This window comes from Boleophthalmus pectinirostris, unplaced genomic scaffold (genome assembly GCF_026225935.1).
Source record: "Boleophthalmus pectinirostris isolate CB_2022bp ecotype Guang Dong unplaced genomic scaffold, ASM2622593v1 HiC_scaffold_6, whole genome shotgun sequence".
Taxonomy (NCBI): Eukaryota; Metazoa; Chordata; class Actinopteri; order Gobiiformes; family Gobiidae; genus Boleophthalmus; species Boleophthalmus pectinirostris.
In genome coordinates this window covers 20,618,397-20,642,015 of record NW_026571447.1, presented here as the reverse complement: position 1 = coordinate 20,642,015, position 23,619 = coordinate 20,618,397, and the positions used below count along the sequence as shown (strand labels likewise).

Sequence of the window (23,619 nt, the reverse complement as noted above, 5' to 3'; positions counted from 1 at the left end):
GCCACAATATTCCCTCCCACCACGATGGCCCCGTGCACACGCCTCTACAGACACTATCACTATCACATGACAGGGATCTTAAGTGCACAACAGGAAGTGGCTCTGAGACAGTTTGCTCTGTTTCTTAAACTGTAGCTGAATGAGGTCACACAGACATTCAACGACAAAACAGAAAGAAAAAACATGAAGGCAGTTTTATTTTTGATGCAGTGTGGTGTATACTGTACAGGTGTATGTCACAAATGTTGAAAATATGGTTAAAACTAGGGCTGGGTGGGGATATGACAAAAAAAAAATAAATAATATATATATATATATATATATATATATATATATATATATATATATATATATATATATATATATATATATATATATATATATATATATATATATATATATTTCTCTTAATAAAAACAGTTAGCCCTTTTTAAAACCTGTTTGGGCATATGTGTGAAAAAATATGATTTATCCTTTGAATAGTCACATAATAGTAAAAAAAGAAAAATAACATACATATAATTACACTTGAATAATTCATTGATAATATTCAAATTGATTGGCATGCCTCTGGATATATGTTGCCTTCTGTTGACAGAAAAATAGCGGATGTTTTAAATTATGTATTGATGTAGGTCTTAATCTCTTTACAAGAAGCACTTAGAGAGTAAACCACATCTTTATTCTTTCCTCCTTGTCAGGTCAATCAGCTCATTAAAACATCCCTACATACGTGTGTTCTATATTTGTTGGCACGTTTTCAAGAACAAACTTCACAGCGGCCGCTCCAGTGGAAAGCCATCACCATCAAAGCCTTGAAACTTAAAAGGAGATTTAGTTGGGAAAGTGTAGTATTAATTTCAGCTGATGAGAACGCCTGAAACCGTGGTCTACGTGAAATGTGAGTGACACCATTATTACAGGCTATTATACAAAGTGCCAGGGCCCATAAGCTGAGTTACTGCCAGCGTATAATTATAACTGGATAATTGATCATAATCAGAGGAGGATAAGGTGGTGGTGGAGGAGGGAAGTTAGTGCAAGAACAATCATATGTCTTAAACTCGGGCACTGAAAATGACTACCCTGCACCTATCTATCCACTCATGATTTACACTATTGAAATCAGAGGGACTTAGTAAGATATGGCTGGTGAGGCACTTCTCAAACCAGAAGTGCATTTCTGACACATATCACACTGACAGGAACTGAACTATAAGGTACTATTACACTGTCTTAATAAAGCTAAGTTTGAAACTATTTTGACTCTCTGTCCCTTATTATGGTAATATGGTTAATTGAGATTTGTACAACATTATCACATTTGTCTTAGGGTGTGAGGAAACTGTTGGATCCTACTTTTGTTCTTCGTATCTCTAGTTTTTTTTACTTCAATGTAAGCACGAAACACACAGAAAAAATAAATACATAACTGAATAAATGACAACCAAACCAAGAATGTCACTGTCGCTATAATATGATAATGTTTAAGTACATATAAATTCTTCCTATGTCTTATTTTGCATAAGAATTTTACATAGACAATTTTACAATTTTACTAGACATGTGTATTTTCTGTTCTTACAATATAAATCTATTAAAATATTAGTGATTTGCATGGGCTGGTTTGTTGATAGGTCTTCCTAGAATTACCACATTTAAATTTAATCTATGACAGAACATAAGGTGACATAGATAACTGTCCCATTCATCTGGGCACTTAACGCCCCTCCTCCATCTGCTCAGCTCCCTGTTTCCACATCGCTCAGTTACTCATTAATACTTAGTGCTTCCCTCCAGTTTGGCCGCTAAAAACAGTGGATAATGATCTTATTTCCTATTAAATGGTCTTCTCATTGGGGGTCATGGGGATGCTGCCTTTTCAATGGTAAGCCTATCATCCAGCAGACAGTCACATGTGCAAATTGAAATGTAATAAGATTAGTCAGCACAAGGAAACAATGCAGAAGCCCTCTTGGTCATAAGGGCAAATAAGATGTAATAATGGCCATATAGCATGACATTGGCAACATCAGCAATATGAACTCTATAAAGGGAAATGCATACGTCTCCAAAAGGCGTTCAAGAACAGTTCAAGTTGACTTTGTGAAGCTAGTTCGTCATTGACTTCTTACAGCTAATTAACCTCTAACACAGGGAAATTAATATGATACAGAGTAGGTTAGTGTGGAAATAGGTGTCCACGTTAGAAGATAAAGATTTGATGTGGCGATTACAATGGGAAGTCTATTGATTGCAAAAGACATGTACGTATAGGCAAATGAGTGAGTCTAAATGGCCATTTTAATACATGTATATAGCCTATAAGATTAGTCTTTGTTATTGTACCATCTGAGACCTTAAGTAATGTAAATTAATTGACTGTAAAAATAGAAACTCATGTTACACTGTGAGTGGATTAAAAAAGAACTATTAAATACAGTTGGACAAAGATATAAAACATATGTCAAAATAAAATCAAAATAGCGGCTATGCCCTGGAACAGAAACTAAAAGAAATGAAATTAATTAGTATTTCCCACTGATATGCTCTCCATGCTTGAAGCAAGAGTTTTAGAGCCATATTTCACTTTCATAAATGTCCAACAATCTTGTTATCACAATTCTTAACATTGTTTTATTTCACAGCTCCACACATTTCCCTTTATACTAAGCTGCTAATGACACCAGTGTTAAATGAAAACAAGCTCTTCCTCTTTCTTCTCAGTGTATGTTTAGGTGCTGTCCTTTCTCCAAACACAAACTGCCCAGGCCGGACCAGAGCAAGAGGAGGAAATCCGCTGTTATTTTCCCACTCATCCCTCAGAGCAGACTGGCTATTTCTGATGTTCACATCTGGACTGGGTCTCAAGTGTCAAGAAGAGTGACCATGTGAGCCAACAGAACAAGTGTTTACAGCTGCAAGATCTTTTTCTGTTTTATCTCATTAAGTATTCTATGCACAATATGAAATAAAGTTAAAGACGACTGTTAAAATCTATTTGACCCCATTACTAAATAAATTACCAGCAAATACTGCTACAACTAGGGCTGCATGATTTTGGAAATAAAGTCTAATTAACACTTTCAGACAAGTATTGCAATTGAAATGTAAGACTCTGTTTAGGGTGCACATTGTAAACAACTACAGATACATTAACATTTGAGAGAGGACTGCAAGAAAAGAAGAACTGCTAAACTAATACAAGAATCATGTTTGAAATTTAAAAACTACAAGTATAAAACAATATTTTTGCCATTTAACAAGCGTGTCAACATAAAGTGAAATTTCTAGTTAATTGCCATATTGTTCAGCCCTAGCACAACCCAGTGAAAAGACTGCCTGCCCTAGAAAAGATAAAAACTTATACTTTTTTTTTTTTTTTCAAATTATAGTATATAATATCTAAGTTTGTAATAAATAAATACATAACTCTATTAATAATACTTGCTATACTATTTGTAAAGTTAAAGGAGTTTTGTTAAAGTCAGGTGGTAGTAGTAGTGAGGAAAATGAAAAAGTTGTAGTTGTGGCTATAAAGCAGAAATGAGGGTCATAGTAGCAGCAGTGGCTGTAGTGGGAGTTGTAATAGTAGCAGCAGCAGCAGCTACAGTAATATATTTTTAAGCTTAGGTCGACCTTCATAACGCATATTACTATCTTATCTTAGACATAAACAGGGTCATTCTTGAACCATCCTCCACTAATGTTTTTCTCCCTCACACTAGCAACTTTTGAGGTTTAGCAGAAACGCACTGTGGTGATAAATAAAGTGTCAAGTTTCTGTGAAAGTCCTCACATCTGTAAGGGGAGAACTGGGGAATCATGACGCAAAAACAGAGAGCTCTTTTAATGTTGTCCACACACGAGTTTTCAAAGTTTAAAAGCAAGCAGTGTTAGTCTTCTTAACAGTGCTTTAGTATAGGCCACACTGAGCTAGCTGGCACATATAAGCTACACATTCAACACAAGTGAAGGATATAGAGCTGTGAGCAAAAAGACAACTTGTATCTCCCATACAGCTGCTCATTTAGCCATCCAGTCTTTACGAAACAAGGGACGCAATGGATGACACATAAATGTAAAAACACACGCAGTACAGAGGCAGTGTATTCCCATACCAATCAATAGTCCATTATGACCAAACTGCGCTTCACCTCCCACCCTTCTCCAAAATGAGCCAACAAAGAGGTACGCTGTGAGAGCTAAGGCACAGCTGGATACCACACACATACACACACGACATGTCCACCTACACAGGATGTAAAATATACTTCAAGAGCTTTAGGGATGAGGAAATCAGAGTGACAAATAAGAATAGAAAGGCAAAAATAACTTGTACTCATGTTTTCATGTTAATAATCTTCATAATCTTCAGCAAAATATTTACCAAAGGTGTCACCATTGCTTGCTGTGGAAAGCAAGCACATAATGTAACTCAAGTGGTTTGTTTAGATTTGTTATGGAAAATAATTATAATGTATACGCTTGAAATATACATCAGCAGTACTATAATTTCTTGGCTGTTTAGTGTTATGAGTTGTCAATTTAACAAAACTGAGGGCTAGTGGCACTCTAGTAGAAAACTAGCAGTTATTGTTTAATAGTTGTGATTGTACCCAACTGAAACTAAAGAAGGAGTTTGATAGCAACTGATAAAGAATCGAGTTTCATTCTATTCTGAAAAGGTTAGGTACACACTACTCTAGTATTTGAGATCTTAACTCTAAACAACCAGAATATTAAGTATCTGTTTCAAATCAAATCAATCTTTACTCCAAAACAGTCGATCTGAATGTGAAATGCTTTTAATCTGGTGTATGACTCTTTATTACATTATTTTATCATTAGAATGTTTATTTAACAAAGTTAGTCACATGTTCAGTCACATCAATGGTTAGATATTATTAGACAATGTGAAGGCAAGAAGATTAAGGACTTTATGCTGTTAGGTAATGTGATCAATTAATTGTGAATAACATTTACATCAGTTTTTTCCTCAATAATCATCACACTGACACTGGATACTGTGACATCCCTATTTAAGGTGAAGATCAAGTATATCATCCGTGTAAGTTGTACTATAGTTTTGGTTCCATTTGTCCCAAGTCACAGCTTGCCCCTGGTCTGTCAGAGCAGGTCATTCTCATAAGTCCAAGGAGCAGTGGGGGGCTTTGTGGTATTGTTGGGCTCTCTGATTCCCATCTTAGTCCTGGTCCCATCCCTGCCTCCCCCCATCGCTTAAACCCAGGCCAGAACAATGGCGGGGGTCTGCTCTGTCTGTCCCGCCTCCACCTCACCCCCCTGTCCTGGTAAATAGGCAGCGAGGGGATCCAGCCTGCTGCAGTCTATTTGCGTGAGAAGGGGATGGAAAAGAAGGGTGCATTTGCTCTTGTGTGTATGGGGAAGGAGGTGGCAGGTGTTTGGGTCAATACTGTCATCTCACATTTTGGGGACTGGCCTGTACTACTGGGGATTATGGGATGGACTGCTCCTTGCATAGTCAAAATGTATGGGGTTTAACAATATAGAAATACAGATGTTCAGAAGCAAAAGCTATTCCTAGCTGTACTTTTCTATAACAACATTGCTCCGGGCAGGCTAAGCCAGAGCAATGCAGACATCGAACAATATTTGTTTACTATATGATAAAGTTGTTTGCAGGAACCTAAAATGTCAATGCATTTAAGGTTAGGTCTCAAAAACAACACAAAACTGTTTTTTAACATATGTTGTATCAGAAATCAAAAGATGGAGACTAGAATATAGATCGGAATGAATACAGATGCCCTCCCCAGGAATGCTTCAAGGGTGCCACATCAGGTAGAGCAGGTAGATTTTGACATGCTTTGACATTTTTCCATTTAGCAGTTTTATAATCCATTTGTGCTTACTGCTATATAAAACAATAAAAACACAAAATCAAATAAATCTTCCACTTTTTCTTAGTTCTTAACTATACAAGAACCAGTACAAAGTGATCCCAGATGCCATTATTTACTGTTTAAAGTCAGCAAAAATCATCCATTCAGTCATTTAATGTTTAATTCTATCCTTGAGCTGGAAATATATCGCCCTGCCTCACACAGACACCCTGCCTCCTCTTCCTCACGGGCAGCCTGTTTTTCTCACACCACTCGTTAACCCCTGGGCGCTCCTCTGGCCCGTAGTCCCCCCTACCCCCCAACTCCACATACACCACAGCAGCATTCCTCTCTCACTCATAGACGTCTACCAAACTATCATTACCTCAGATTTAAACAAAAGAAGCCACAAAGTATTATTCAAAACATAGCTGTAGTCCATAACAACCTCCTTCATTCTAGGCTACACCCTTTCCTGACCACAAGTCTATAGATGAAACAATGGCACAGACAAGTGTGAGTTACGTTTACATGAATAACTTCACAGCTTAAAATTTTTTATATCTACTGTAACTACTGTACTACTCTATTTTTTTTTTTTTTTTAACTTAAGTACAATTTTGGCTAAACAATCAACATCTCTATTGTATGCCAAAACCCTCCAAACATACATATTACATAATTCAGTAATTTACAATACTGTGTTACTAATTATTTGAAATATTATTAATGATTAATTAATTAAAACTAGATCAATCAAGTACCAATACTAGACAAAAAAAACTACAAAAACAAAACAAACAAAAAGAAATCAGTAGGACAATATTTTACATGTTCTCATTTGTTTTAGAAAGGTGTGTTCTATATCAGAATTAGCAGCCTGTGCCACACACAAATAATAAAGAAACTACAATGATTTAGTTTTGATAATTATCACCTATTGTACTGTCTAAAACAGGGGTTTCCGACCTGTTTAAGAGCAGGGACTATACGACCATAATCCTCTGCAATGGTATCGCAATAAAATTCAGAAGTTCAATAAAGGTTACAAAGCACGTTTATAACCTAATTTGGTTGAAATATTTAATCATCATAGTGCTTATTTTATTGGTGCAATTGTTACCATCAAAAACATGACATGTTTTCAATTGTATATTATAAGGAATTATATTATTGAAATGATATACGTCATGATCAATTGGTATCACAATTTTTGGGGGACCCACAATGCATCAAAATTGATACTGAGTATGATGCATTTTGATTAATAGAAAAATCAAGTTTGAAATTTTGTATTGTCACAACATTACTGGCCTCACAGTACAGAGAGCAAACATACACCATCTAATACACTGTAGCAACAAGTCATGACTGGTTTGATTTGAATCTAAATTGAAACTCTGCCTTCCTGACTTGTCCGACTTCCTGCTCCGTCTGTCCACTTGCCCTTGCTCCCCACATCCATCTCTGCCTCTGAACTCCAATCACTCTCTCCCAAGTGTAATTAGACCAGTGACCTCAAAGCTCGCCGCCAGCCGCTCACGCTGTCACACTTTCGCATATCACCGTTTTATTTTGCCTTTTGCTGTGACAAGATGGTCCAAGCAATTTGTGTGTATACAAGGTAGAGGTTGCTGAACTGAAAAGTATGCATTATGTAATACCATGTGAAGCTACAAAGTTTGCTGCAAAAGTTTTTTCTGCTATTTGGGAAGTTGGCAAGGATTTGTGTTTTCAACCTGCTCTTACCTTCAGGCATATACAGAAGAACACATCCTGTAAGAGTTTTCGAGAGCATAACAGGCCAATAGATCTGCTTTTAAAAACATGCACATTCAAATACACAGCACTGCTCTCCCACAGCCCGGACGAGAGGGTTCCCACAGAAAATCCTCCGATGGCTTGACTACAGAGCGCCTGTGTGGGCTTAAAGAGGCATTTGTTTTCCAGAGGTGTTCCACTCACTGTTCGAAAGCACAGGTCTGTGAGCCAAAACCCAAAGAAAACAACTGCAAACTGCCATCACAGGTTTTAAGTGTCAGGCCTACCTGTCTCAAAATCGAAGATATATGTGCACATGAGAGATGAGAAAGGCTTTAAGGATTCCTAGACACTCTTGTTTTTAATGCTTTTCTATACAATTCTTTTTTTTGTCTTCTAACAAAATTTTAATCATTGATATTAACACATTTCTGAACTCTGCTCCAAACCACATTCTTTTATTGACAGAGGGTAGGTCAGCTCTATGTTTGTGGATTCCTAGATATCCCTGACAGTATATATTAGTATAAAAACTAAAATGTTGTTCTACTAAATTGACAACATACCTGAGGAGACATACTTCATAAATAAAGGGTGCGGTTGAAAGAGGTTGCTGGTTTTATTAAAAGAACCTTCATCATAAAAAAAGAAACAATAATGATAAGTTTTAGATTTAAATCATCCCTTACTCAATTTCAAACAGTTTTCTGATCTCCCAGACTGATACAGGCCAACATAAACAATGTAGTTACAGCCAAGTTCTGAGAAACTTCAGAGATGTCAAGTCATAGTAGTTCATTATTTGGCATTGTCAAACTACAAAATGCAGTTTAGACGTCCCTGGTCAAGGACTAAGTTGAAAAAAAAAAGACATACCCTCTCTGGCCACAGGTGTCACTAATGTCACTGACTGTTCCCATAAAAATCGCACCTCAACACTTCTCAGAATTATTGCAAAATTTCATAACACATTAGACCTTTGGTGTGGCTACATTTGATAGCATACTGATGTGTTTATTATTACATTACAACAAAAAGAATCTAGCCTTTTGGAAGAAAAGACCAAATTTAAATACCAAGAATTTTTGTAATTTTCTGTTTTCATTTTCACTTTCTTTCTTTTACAAGTCACCAGTGAGTAAGCCAAAACATCTGCTCAGAATCTCAAAGCCAGCAATCCTATAAAGGATTATCAGTACACTTCCTCTCAGTCTCTCACAGTTTCAGAGTATACTAGTAAGTACTCTTAATGTTGGCAACTCTGTTACTTAAAAAGAAGCATCAGTAAAATATATAGAAACTACTGAGATTTTCATGTGTACCTAATATTGTGGCCAGTGAGTTTCTATGACACACTTTCCTCCAACTGACAGGTAATACTGTGCACTCCAGCACTGGTGTGGCTTTGTGGCTGATAGATGATGGATGGCTGTATAAAAAGAACTGAAGATCCCATCTGGGTCACGTCGTATCAAGCTGACTGATTCACATTGATGAAATCACAGTGGCTTGTTAACCCACACACTGGAAAAGCCTAAACTAATAGTAGAAGGAAAACAAGGCCTGCGTCCGAGCGCCAGAGAGGAGAGATGCATGTGGAGGAGACTGAAAAAGACAGAGCTAATAATGAGAGGGAGGGCAGCGCAGCCAAGATAAGTGGTAAACAGTGATGTAAAGTCATGGTAGGAGATAGATGGAGATAATACGAAAGGACATGAGACAGATGTGAGGAGATGAGGAGCAGGCAGGATCAAGGCAGAGCATGTCTGAAAATATTTATTTTCAGGGTTACGAAAACAGAAACTATGACAAAATACCCTAGATTTAATATATGTTCTAGACTGAGAACCCCTCTTGTCCTACACTGATTTGTACTTGTTGACTACACATCCTTCTTATTTGAATGGTACTGCACTCCTACTGTTGCCCATATATAACAAAAATAGGGATGCTAATGTGAGATGGTAGGATCATGTCTATAGCATACAGATTATTAAAAGAAATTATGTACAAAAGAGGTATAATTTCCTGCATTTTAGTGTGTTTTTCAAACTTTTTTACTGTGATGGCAGTTTCTATTACCTATCCAATGATAAAGCAAAGAAAAGGGGGGCAGAAATTTTAAGGACAACATATATATGTTCAAAGACATTTGGCCCTTTTTTCTAATTTTCCATGTCTGGAAAGCAGTACAATTATTTTCCAAGATTTCCAAGACAAGTGGAAACCTTGAAAAAATGACCTGAGAGGGTGTAGTTTTAAAGATTAAATAAATCAGTTTTATTTCTTCTTTATTTTTAACAACTGAGTTAAAATAACAAATATGTGAACATGCTTTTTAATTTCATAGATGGCAACAGACTGCCTGGTGTCTTTTGTGAGTCTTTCAATGCACTTTATCCCAAATCAGTGAAATCCTATCTATTCAGCAATAAACTAGCTCAACAGAAACAATGGTGAATCTGAACCACACCTCACCACAATGACTCTATCAAAGTAGTTAAGTATCAAATAAATATGAGTGAATGCGTGCAAATGGGCGTGTTTTCAAATCTCTTTGCATGTGTAGGAGGTTATACATGAAAAACTAAGTGGAATTTATTTTTGTTGTTTGGACAGATGTTGTAGTTTAGCAGCAACCAAAACCAAAATTCATAATTTATTTTATTCTATTAACTAGCTATTCTTATGGAAAACAGCCCTTTCATAGTCAAATCAAGACAAACTGAAATCCAACACTTATTGTACCAGCTTTTAACAATAAAGGAACTAGTCATTTTCATTCAAACGCAGGTGGTCTTAAAGTCTAGATCACATTATGCTGCCAGTGAACAAGTAGCATTCCTCGACCCACCTGTTAGCAATGAGCTCACCAGCACAACCAGCTCTGCACCAGTTGCTGTGTTTACACAAGACAAGAATCACCAGACCGAGGTCCTACAGTCAGTCACAGGCCGGAATGTTCAGCTGACACTGGCACATCTGTTCAAATCAAGAAACGATGACTAAAAAAATAACTTAGGTGTGCATTCAACTTTGTAAATATGCAAATATAATCTACTGTAAACAGCTGAATGCATCTAAACAAGTATCAAACTAAACAAAAAAAAACAAAAAAGGATAAGAAGTAATGTAAACAAAAAGGGGGAGGTAAACAAATCAGGACCAAAACATGTTTATTTGTATGGACAGCATACAATGTACAATGACCCTAACTAACCAGCACCAAACCAGCTTTTTAACAAGGGATAAATTACCAAAACCATTTAGAACTATATCACTATTATTATTATTATTATTATAGCAAAATGTTTGTATTTTCTCTGTGAAATTTAACAAGACGACATCTATTTGAACACATTTTACACTGCAGATAATAAACAAATTTATTACACACAGTGCCTGGGGACACTTGCCTACAGCCATGATATTGTACCAACACATGTAGAAAGATTGCAGCATATGTTCACATCAACCCACAATCAACAGCTGCACACCACGACTGACCACTGTGCGCACGTTAATTGAGTCGGGCAGTGCAGAGTGAATACAAGAGCAAGCAAATGTTGCATCAAGTCCTGTTTGTGCAGCTTTGGCCTCTGGAGACCCTGAGAGAAGCACTTCCAACGGGAGTTACCTGCATCAGCAAAACAGCCATTAAAGAAGCAGCCCTTCCAAACCAGTGCAAGACTCACTGACCAGCCTGCTATACACCAAACACCGGATTACTCACTCAGCTGACGGGGCACTGGGGGAAGTACCAAACATGGAGACCATTCTGGAGATTATTCATAAGCACAGATGTCCCAAATATTTCTGCTGATATTATATTTAATATTGCTGTCACTTGACGCTACTTCTCTTACTATTTTTTACAAATGATACAGCACTATAGTGACTAAAATGTCTACGTCTCAGAAGAATAAGAAAACAAAAGTAGCTAAACTCTTTAAATTCTATACATGCCAATGCAAGTACAAGAATGCATTGAGTCATTTGCATTATCAACAATGTGAAATCTAGAGGTATTCTGTAAAGTGGATACAATGTGCAGACAAAAGTACTATTTGTAGCTGATTGATCCTCCCAAATGTCCGTAACACATTTTATCATGGGAACAAAAGACCATATGTTCTTCTCGTGCTGTGACTGGGCCTGAGGCTGCACTTTGAAGAGGCCTTTTCTAAAGGGAAACATTAGTGTGACTATGAAACAGCTCAATATAAGGGACATGTATATGATTACATAAAATGTCCTGTTTGTTGATTCATTTTAAGAGAGAGCATTTTTGAGAGGAAGTCTTGTATATTATTCAAAATTTGTATAGTATATTTGCTTGATGCTAGTAACACAAAAAAAGAACTGAAAAAATAAGTGGGTCAGGGAGACAATATTTCAAGGGGAAAAGGCTTTGTGGTTGTTCCTAATACTATTAATTGGGTAATTTAGGGAGTTGCTCTTGTATAATCTGCCAGGATTAACAGCTCTGCTCCTTTTATGCTGAATTTCACAAATTTAAATACCACTGCTGCTTGTTGAGGTCATTACAGTATATTAATAAATATTTTGTTTGCTTTTTTATGTTGTGCTCTACAAACATAACCCAGTCTTGCATATAGTTTTAACATTACATTAGAATGGCCATCTTAAGTAAAACCATACCTAAGTGAACACATTAAGATAAACGCCTTATTTATGATGAAGAGTGATGACGTGTTTGTGGCTTGACTTTGGATGCTCCACCAGACAAAAGGGCGAGGCAGCACTACCACAGGCCCCTATCCTTCTCTTTCTCTCCACTATCCTCCTCACATCTGGATACAATGTGAGAACAGAGCAGAGCAGTCAGGCGGGTGGCTGAAGGGAGGGGGCGACTGTATGCCGACCGGGGGATTCTTTAGCCAACATCAAGAGGCAAGGTAGTGCTACTGCCATTACTGCTCGTCAATTTGGACTGAAGTAGCATGTGATGGGTGGGGTGAGGGTCCCGGGTCTCTCTACCCCTGTGTTGTTGACTACTGAAGCCCTGAGCAACAGACAGAAAGGGGAAGGCAGTGGGGGGTGGGGGATTGGGGGGGCACAGCAAAGTAGCAAAACAGCAGCCCAAATGTAAACAATAAATAAAGCAGTAAATGTCGTAATAAACATATAGTGAAGTGCACAAAAGGAGCAGGTGAGCAGTGTTTATTCACATGCAGGAGCAGAGTGTATGCTTTAGCCACATGTGGGGTTTTTTTGGGGGGGGGGGGGGGGGGCATTAACCCCTGAGCGACTACTCCTTACCTTTGTCCTCAGTGACCCCATGGACAAGCCTGACCCCGAATCCCCTTCACTTCCTAATGCCGGACCCCTCACACTTGATCGCACTGTGAACGCGCTAAAGAGGTTTGTTGTTTATTGGCTTTGCCAATGACGATGGTAATCTGATTATATGATGAAATCTTTTTATTACACAATTAGTTTTGTATAATATTAAGCTATCTGTATCTGAAAACTACAGTGTTTAGACATGGCGAGATTTAATCAAAAGATACAATTCACGCATAGAATTCAAGTAAACCAAATTTTGTTAAAAGGCAGTTAACAGCATGCAGTTGCACCATGAAGTCTATTGCTTCTGCTCTTATGACTTCAGACACAACCACACTACTACAGAGTATCTATAAGGCAATGCTAAAAATGATCAAAAAAGAATTACACTCATTTGACTCACTGCTTCAACTAAAATGGGATGTTCTACAATTTATTGATAAACTGTCTGCTGAGATTTGGAGTTTCCCCTTTTTTTAAGTCTTTGAGCTACTGAGTCATTTCAGACAGCCTGTATCAAACTAAAAGGGGAAGTTATATTACCTTCTTTAATTTCCTTCTCTGTGAGCATGTCTGCCAAACTAAACTTTTCATTCTGCCAGGAACAAGATCAACATGTTTTATTGCACACATTTGATTCTATGTTTTAACCCAAACCATGTATCCTATAGTGGTTCATATAGCAGAGTGCTCACACACTAAAAGGCAGCGCAGCGAGGTTGGGCTGACATCAGCGGCTAACGATCAGTTCCTCTGTGGGCTGAATGATTAGCTGCAGTAGCCCGGGGACATTTCCAGCTTGTTTCCCTAAGTTAGTCAGACATGCAACATCACTGGCATTCAATCTGCACTAACTACATCCACTCTCTGTCAGACCTGATACAACCAAAGCCCTGTTTGCTTCAGCTTAAAGTTAAGGACAATTTGTTGTGGTTTAAGTAACTTGAGAGGAATCATTAAGGGCTAGGCAGTGGCAATATATTATTAAATAGTCAAACTTGTACATTAAAAGTAAAGAAAGGGTTTTCCCACTCAGCAGAATAACAGCATATTTTCCATTTGCTCACTTTTCAAGTTGAGACATTACAACCAACCAATTCATATTTAACCTGTTGCTGACCTAAATAGTAAATACTGTTTTCCCATTTCAACTCATTAAACAAATATGACTTCTTCTTACTGAGATTATGAGTAAACAATAATTACATGCTTATCCCCACCTGATGTCAGTTTTCCCCTAATAGCTTGCAACAGTATGGTGAATGCAAAAAGGCAGTCGCCCTGCTTAGAGTTCACCCAACCCCCACCCATCCTTAATGCCCTCTGGGCTGCTGTGAGTTTGGATTAAGTTTGGGTGCCATGTCCCCTCCCTAAACTGAGCCTTGCCATCGCCCTATGAAGGATACACAGACAAGGACACAGTCAGTAGCTCATAAAAGCAAGTGTAATGTAAACTGTCTAAAGAGTGATGGAGCAAGAGGCAAGAAAAGCAGGTTTACAAATGAAGGAGAGAGAGAGTAAACAGGAGATTATTACTAACAAATATTTAATTAGGGCTCTTGTGTGTAGTGGATCAATACTGCTAGTCTACTACAGTGACATCTGGGCAGGACAAAGAGTGCTACTCCTTCCCCCGACAGCTCTCCCCTTCTCTCGCTCTCAATCCCCGATCATGGCCACGTGCTCCTCCGGGCTGGTTCTCCCTGCTAAGCTTATTTCTCCTCTTTAATCCCAATGCAATCACAGCAACAATGCTAAAGCACCCGTTTTCATAGACCCCCACACATAAGCATGAAATTTATTAACTATGATCACTATGTCAGCTAAACCTGATAAGAACCTAATGAATCCGCCGCACTCAGCTGCAGTGCTGCGATTGTTATTTCATTGGATCATCAATAAGGTGTAAGATGGAAAATCAACATGACTGACAGTGATAGATAAGGCGTGGTGTAATGTAGTAAAAGGCTTTCCATTTAAAACTCAAGTGAGATTGTGTGAGAGAAGAGCCCTCTTTATCCAATGGAGTGGATTCTATCTATAAGGCCCATCAGCAGCACTAATAAAAAGGGCCAACTAGTCCATCTGACACTTGGTGGTTATAAAATAGCAGAGAGTATCAGTATTTGGATGTATCTAAACTGGTTCTTCTGATACTACTACCCACACCCATTGTAACAACATATGTGCCTAATAATAATATTACTGAATAGACAAACAAACTAATACTTGAGTAATTGGCCGTAAGTGTTTCTTTCCATGTTAATTTAAAGTGAAAGGACTGTAGACTCACACAAAGCACATGAATTTGTCAGAATGTGATAAACCATTTAATACTGCCTATTGCCTAAAATTGTGCCAACTGAAATGTCTGAATACAAATATTTTGTGGGAGGTTAATTAAAAAAACAAATGTCATATGGCTTATTATTGTTAACAGATATGTTTTACTTATTTTTACTTTGATGATTTATTAACTCAAAGTTTCATAATAAAATAAGCAATTCCTCCTAGTATAAAGTGAGTAGTGGCAAAATTCATTTAGAAGGCTTAATTTAATTATATAGTTACTAGGTAGAGGTTGATGTTTGCACCCACCCATTCAGCAGCTGATGCTTTGAGTAATCAGGAGCGTGTAATAAAAACACTCCCACATCAGTATTAAGAGCTGACACCATATGATCCTTTTTTTTTTTTGCATCAAATAAAACAACATTAAAACTATAATGAAACGACATTAAACTAATCAACTGCATAGCTTACATTTACAACTTTTACTATGGTACATTTCCTCTTCTTTTAGCCCACAGTAAAGATAACAGTAATAATAGACATATGCATAAACCCTCCTCTGCTCTGTGCTCCCCTGCCCCCTACCAACTCAGCTCCTATCTTAATCCTCTCATTACTATACATGCTTCATTTATATAAAGTGAAGCGATCAGGTGTTCTCCTGCTGTCTACCTGTCCGCCTTGGCTTTTATGTTATTGATCTCTGTAAGGTTGGGGAAGGCAAGAGGGTCCAGGTGTGACCCAAATAGAGGGATTAACTGCCCACCTGTTACTACAGTTTGGAAAAATTCTAATATGATCATAAACTTAAGATGATGCTCAAATATAGACATGTTCTCATTATTGGAGGCAGTAAGGAATACATTTCCCATGGAGGGCTCATTTATTATTTAATACAGGAGCTTGGTGTTTCTAGGCTAACACTGAGAGACTGCCCTTTCAGAATGGAAACCCCACCAAGCGCCAGAGAATCAATGCAGTCACTACAGACAAAAACCTTACATTGAAATGATGGCACTGCCTCGGCCACCACAAAGATTAATGATATACTATAATTGTGCACACCTCTGAACAGTCTACCACTTCAGTACTTAAAACATGCACTAATCTAAGTAATATAGAAACCAGGTTAAGACAGATCTATGACTTAGTAGATCACCACAACCCACTCTAGACTCAATAAAACATCTTCTTGGTTGAGACCTGAGATAAAATACATCCTTTCTGAAGTAATGTGTAACCTGATATAGCCTAGTTTGTCTCATTAAATAGATAGAATAAACAATTTGGTGCACCAATTAATATGAATAAAAAAAATAACCACAGTAGTTTTCAAAGTCATCAATAAGACATGTAGTACAATTGCCTATCAGCACATCTTTGTGGTGCCCCCTGGAGCTGGAGGAGGTAGATGAGTCTGACCATAGTGAAAAGGCACAGGGCAGTAATGAGTAATGAAAACAGCCGTGTTAGTGCTGCCATTCACTAAAGGCCTGCTGCTGTGGAATGTGAGGCACCATTCATTCGCATGGGTTAAAAATGCATTTCTGCCACCACAAAGCCCTGCCTTGTCCTCATTGTTTCTTACCATACCGATAAACACCGCCATGTTAAAAAGAACAAGATACAGAAATATTAAATTGCTAATTCTAATCCTACTGGAAATCTACAAAGAGGCTAGGCATTGCAAAAAGCTGAGATAAAGAGCTGAAGTTTGATCATGATAAGTGTGGCGACTGGCGACAGTAAGCACACAGGCAGTGCACAAAAGACAAAGTCCTATTGACAGAATATGCAGAAAGGAGGGTCTAGGCAAATAATGACTGGAGTATTATTACCTCATACATAAGTGATATTACTTAAGTAAAGAGTAGTCATCCAAGTTAGGGCAAATAATAAACAGTTGGCCAAAATTAAACCACGGTACACTAAATTATATTCTTGGTGAAAAATGTTTGACCTGAATCCTTGATGAGCCACAATGAGTCACTTTTAAACATAGCTTTGACTCCTGGCTGACTTGAAGGTGTTCAACAAGTAACCTCAGACATGACAGAGCTCATGACGTAATATTGCTGAAAAACACATGTCAAGTATAGTTTACAAGGTCTTTGAATCAACCTCAAACTAGAAAACATGCATGACCTCAAGTCTGCCACTATATAATGCAAAAGAATACGCATTACAATGTTTATTTACAATGCTTTGTGTAAATGTGTTGAAAAAATATTGCTTTCCTCTGTTACTTTGCTGAAGTTTCAATGACCTGTTTTCAATATGGTAAATTAACTACAAACATAACATCTGAAATTTGACAAGAGGAGACATTGTAATCCTGTCTGAAACAACAGCCTAGTACAGTCTCTTCCTCTCACTCTCTCCACCTCTTTCTCTCTTTACGTCTTGTGCCTCTGTGTGTGTGTGTGTGTGTGTGTGTGTGTGTGTGTGTGTGTGTGTGTGTGTGTGTGTGTGTGCGTGCGTGTGCGTGTGTGCGTGCGTGCGTGAGTGTCCGCATAAACCCACAGTGTGTTTTTCCAACAACTACAAAGAAAAACTGTGCACAGCAGAAAGTCAATATTAAAGGGGATGGAGAGGAAATCAAGTGCAAGAGTGCTCACTTTAGATTCCCATGCATAATGATGAATGAACAGTATTAGGTAATTACTGCACAGTTAATAGAGTGAGTTTACAAAGTTAGGGCATCACTTTGAAGCCAGCTGGTGAAAATATAAACATGGAAGATTCAATTGTTTAGTCCAAGTAAAAGTGAGAGGAGTACATTGTCTCTCCCTCTGCTTTACATAACTGTCGTCTGATAAGTGCTCCCAAGTGACACTTATAATGACAATCCTTCAATGTTCCAATATGCATGCTAATATCTCCTTAATACATGGTTTCATTACTTAACATTGTATTTTGGCCTGGAGGACACAGCTCATTACATCTAAGACTGTCTGTTGATGCATATTTTACAGCTATTTCCTCTATAATTAATGCACAATATGTCTCAGAGGCATTCACCATATGAGTAGAACTATCCTGTGCCTTCTAACTGTTCGAGACTGCAGATTTGTCTACATGCACAACAATAAAGTCATGGCTCCTCTTTGCAAGGTCCCATTCTGTTATCATTTAAACATTCCTCAAAATGACCCTTATCTCCATTGTAGCACATGTACTTAGCAGCCAGCGCTCACCCACACACTTAAACGAATTAGTTTTAGGCTATACCGAAGAAGATTGAGCAGTCCAGAGCGCGCACACACCCTTTATAATAAATAACAATTGTACACAGCACTTCCTTACCATTTATAACGCCGTTGTGAGTTCAAACAATACTCAAGAAAAAAAAAACAGTTAAGAACAGTCTTCAGGAGCTGACTAGATTCAGTTGAGATAAGAACGGGACACCGCGTCTGTGCCAGTGCTAAAACTGACAATAGCGAGCTCGTTCACTTTCACTTTGCAAAAACATCGCGTAAATTATGATCTATGACGAATTCCTGCCTCCTTGCGTACTACAGAACACTACAGGTTCCCTTTCTGTCTCTCTAGCGTCTCTGCTGTTTCACTTGAGTGGCTTTGCCTCACAGTAGGAAATTGTAACAGTAAGGGAACAGGAGGGTCAAATATACATGGTTACATTAGTGAAGGGTTTAACGCAGATCCTTAATTTGACGGATTTATCAAGTCAAAATTAGATTTGGTTTGCAATGTCAAATATAGCATTGTCATTCTTATATTGCATTACATGCTAAAGAAATTCTGATTTTGCGGAAGGAAGTGAACGCAGCCAGAATGGAAAGCTCTCTCGTGAAAGAGTAAGGACAACAAGACCAAATAAGACAACCAGAAAAGTTTGTCCCACTGTGCATCATTTGCCAACCAAGTCCAGTCTTAAACGTTTTGGGTCTTCAAGAAAGATTCCTGAATGGTTCAACTGCATCTGTCTTAGCTTCCAAGGAAAAGCGACACTGAGTATTTACTCGCTTACTAATACAACTCTGATTACTACATATATGCGCAATCACCTTGATGCGTAGAGGAGACGTTACTTTGACTCATGTTGCGGTTTATTGTCACCTGCCCGTGGTGCGTCTATCAGATAAAAGATCTAAAAGAGGAAGCAGAGCCCCTTACAGCCAAGGCTCTGTGGTCCTATTGTGTCCTTTTAACATAACAGCAGGCTCACATCCTTTAGTGTAGGTACATCATCGATGAGAAAAAAGTTGAAAAAAGACAGACCCGATCGCTCCCTCCTCCCTCTACTCCTCCCCTGCCACATGTTTAGGCACCCCCAAACACACGCGCGCGCACATCGCATGCAGATTAGTTGAGAGCGCAGGGGTCGGCAGAAATGCGACGACTCAGTTCACACCATAATACCTCCAAGCGAGTTTCACATCCTTCACATCCTAAATCTTGACAAGAAACAGTCACCTTTCTTTGTGGGACTTGCGGCTGTATAGGCACCTGTGCCTTGCTCACTGGCAATTGTGCCCTGACTATTATGTAGGACACGAGTTCCTAATATGGATATGCGCCCCCAGCACCACCACCACAACCGACCACCCCTCCTGTCCACCTCCACCCAGTAAGCCTGTCTGTCCGTTTGAATAGTTTTAACGGAGTTCTTCCTCCTTCTTTGAGATGCTTTAACAATAGACTCTGCAATTCTCTGTGCCCAAAAGCAACTATCACACATAGATCAATCTACTGCACGGCACAGAAAAGTTAGGTCCGATAGAGGTGTTGAATCCACATCCTATCCAAAATGTCATTTAGACTCATTTGCTTTTAATGCACCAAATCACTTTCTGGTAATTAAAAAAATTCTCAAGTGGCAAACCTTTTCTTCCGCTCCCAGAGTAGTTGGTGTTAAGATTTACGCAGATAATGTTCCTATGCATGATTTGTTATTTGTTGTCATCAGTTGTCAAGAGGTCACACAAGATTATTTTCTCTATCAAGCACCACAAGCCTGTCTCTCCATGTAACCTATTTATAAATCAACATCAGGCAATAGCTTTCCACCAACAGCCCATTGTAAAACATAAGTGATGGTTCAGTATATGCCGCAAGAGTACAGTATCCTAACGATACGGATTCGGCGATGTGCGTACCTGCCTCGTCGGAAAGAATAATCCAGGGTGACTTCAAGAAGCGCAGACAATCCTAAAGGTGAAAGCATGCTCTTTGCAGTGTATGCTGAAGTGCATGATTGAGTAGGGCGAGTCCATTTGGTCATTTGGGGGGTGCCCAACAGGCTCCAACCTATGCGTAAAGTGAAACACAAGAGATTAACTTTACTTCGGCACGTCACGTAATGATAAATGTTGTTGCGCATTTACGCGCGGCGGACCGTCTTAAAAAATAGATTTTGCCTGATATAGATTCAACCTTTTGTGCTTCCTGAAACCCCTTTTTAGAATACACGTGGCTTCTTCTGCATTAAATGGAACTATCTGCTATTGTCTCATCAGCGAAAAGTTGTTGATTCTGTTAAAGATCGGATAAGTGCCAAAAGAAAACAATGTAACTAAATAAAACGCAAATTCAGACAGGCATTTCATATGTACGAAACGACAAGATCTATTTAAGTACAGAATCGCATCGTGTTATTGTGCCCCTTTCATTACAATACTATTACGCTATTACAACTTGCTTCACCTATTCGCACCCACATAAGAAGATAAAATGTTACTATAAATGTTGACGTTAATCACATTTTTCAAACGCATGCGCTTAAAATGGTTTAGTTGTTTATTTAATTTTTTATTTTTTTGACTGGTGTAACTTGTATATGCTATCTGTTCCTAAAAACATACTTGAGTGCATTTGAAAACGGTTATATGGTATTAAATGACAACTTAAACAATGATGTTTTAGGCGTGCATAAGTAGGTAATTACTTGGGCTGGTTTCCCAGCTTGTTTTACTATTGGCTTGTCTTGTTTGAGATGACTAACATGGCAACTATGTAATTACAGCCACTGTCCAGCAATTGAAAACTTTTATCATATTTTTGATATTTGCTATTTTATAATAAAAACACTAGTAATATGTTGGATTATAAACACAGTGTAAAGAAACAAGTTGCCTTTATTCATTAATCAAACAAAGCTCCAGGTTAGCTTAACAAATACCAGGCCTTTGCCAGATAAAAACGTCTGAGATTAGAAGACTTGTGCAACAGGAAAGTCTTGAATTTTTTTTAAACGAGTGTGATCACTCATAAGAAAAGTGGACAAATCACACGTATAGCCTCCTCTAACAATGCATATTTGTTGTACGTGCCTGCCCTATGACACAGCATTGATTTTCTTCCAGGTGCTCAATCCATTAGGGCTTATATACGGTAGCCATGCATCTACAGTATACTGCAGTTGTTTTAATGTACTACCTCTTATTGTTGTGTGTTGGAGTCATCAGTAATAAGTGTCACTCCATGGCGCTGCTGTGGGTGTTGAGCAGAGGTCAGCCTTGTTTGCTCAGCATGCCTGCTCTGAAAGGGAGCCATGATGGGGACTGCTGATGCACAACTGACTTACGACATACAGACATCTTATCACCAGCGAAGCCTCCAATTGTAACGGCAGCAGCTCTGGCCGTCACACCGAAGAATTCAGATCTGGACACACACCCAAGCACATTAATATTTAAGTTTTATGAAAATCACACTGGTATGCATGAACACAAACACTCTTTCATCTAAATGCCCTTGATGAAATCTGAACTGCTGTACTGGCCTGATAATAAAGACTTAAAACATACAAAGACACACCAAAAGCCCTCTAGTGCAAGATACATGACTAAATGCAGTGCAGCATTCTTGAAATGTGATCTACTCACACCCAAACTAATGTATGCACACAGACTTCCATGTTTACACAGCCTATTTCCAATACTACACATACACTTATGTTTTGGTTCTTCACTTATCCTAGTTTTTTTTACAATTCCTCTGTGTTTCAGTCAAACTGACTTTCATATAATACACATATACACGCCCGCTCAGCTGGACTGCAGTGCATGTGAGTCACTGTTATGATACTTCCTGTTTTAAAAGAGCAGCCTTAAAACGCCCTGCTTCCTCTCTGCGCTTCATTCACATGTCAGAGGGAATGTCAGGACAAACACACACCAAGGTGCCCTCTGCCTCAGTCTTTGCCTCAGTGGAGCCTCACATACAGAAAAGCTCCTATGTCATTGGTTTGAATGCCCCCCTCCTATCTAACAGTCACTCTTCTAAAATGACACGTGAGCGTGATCACTTTTAAAAACTCAGATTATTCTTTAAATGTTTCATATCCTTAACAGTGATGCAGAGGACAATGTATGCATTCTGCACACTGCAGGAATAAGCATTTGTGCATGCATGGCAGAGACACACACCTCCGGATTACTCAGAGGTTCATTATTTAGCAAAACACCTTAAGCTGTTAGCCAAAACATTGTTGCCATTGTATCACAGATACTTGATTATATCTGTGTGTTCAAATACTGTTCAAGTGAATTTGTATAAAATGAAAGATCTATGCAAAGGTTTACAAATCAAAATTTTTGAAACTATGTCATGAATAGGGGTGGGTTCATATAATTTTTTCTTCTTCCCACTCCTTTTCGAGAAATATGCTTTTCTGTTGTTTACAATGTGTATGTAGTATATATGATTATTGTTTCTTTCTTGGCACAAACTAGAAATAAAAACAAATCAATCAATCAATCAATCAATCAATAAACATATCATAGATGCCTATTCTATAATAACCTTTTGCAGTTCCACATATGACAAAACAGCCTTAAATGTCAAACTAAAGCATAGAAATATTTCCTTATTCAGTATACTTTCATATTGACTGTCTTCCATTACTGTCTCTCATGCAGCCACCATTTCCCAACCATCCAAACGTTGCATGCCACTAAATCTTATGACAGCATTATCAGAAGCATATGCAGTGTATAGAAGTCGCTTGCTACCTGGATACACCACCTTCACAAGTTTTCTCCGGTGACTGACACCCTCAGCCCCCTTGTGCTCAATTAGCTTGTAGTGCATTAGCAACCACATGCTAATTGTCAGCTGGCAGAGAAGTGTAAGGAGAAGCCTACCTCAGGGAACATTGGTGGAGGAGAGATGGGCGGGTGAATGGGTGGGAGGGGGTGGGGGTTAAGGCTGGTGCTGCTGATGTGCTTTGTTACCAAACTACCCAATGTGCATTACGGCACAGTATCAGAACAGCACAAGGGAACCCAGATCTTTGCCATGTGAAATATTTATTAGATATCAAATTACCTTGTCTGAATGAGACACTGTTTTATTTTGTTCCTCTTCAAATGGAATCCAAATATTCCACTGCTGATAACTCCATTTTGTCACTTCCTTCATTGTC

At 38.3% G+C, this 23,619-nt stretch overlaps 1 protein-coding gene and 1 long non-coding RNA gene across 5 annotated transcripts in view; one reads left to right on the top strand and one right to left on the bottom strand.

The window, feature by feature from the left end:
* The window catches only part of LOC110171583 (zinc finger protein 516), a 36,866-nt gene extending 16,366 nt beyond the window's left edge, over positions 1-20,500 (bottom strand). For 2 of the 4 annotated variants that reach the window (XM_020937316.2, XM_020937315.2), the window contains exon 1: positions 20,351-20,500. The gene's annotated coding sequence lies outside the window, so the exon portion shown is untranslated. Of the gene's footprint in view, positions 1-18,533; positions 18,755-19,258; positions 19,397-20,350 lie in introns of those variants that run through there. The other 2 variants (XM_055163452.1, XM_055163451.1) reach the window with 2 other exon arrangements.
* On the top strand, positions 1,790-2,996 carry LOC129411746 (uncharacterized). Its single transcript, XR_008633432.1, has 2 exons — positions 1,790-1,888; positions 2,728-2,996. It is a non-coding gene; the product is annotated as an uncharacterized LOC129411746 (long non-coding RNA).
* Positions 20,501-23,619: the final 3,119 nt, after the last annotated feature.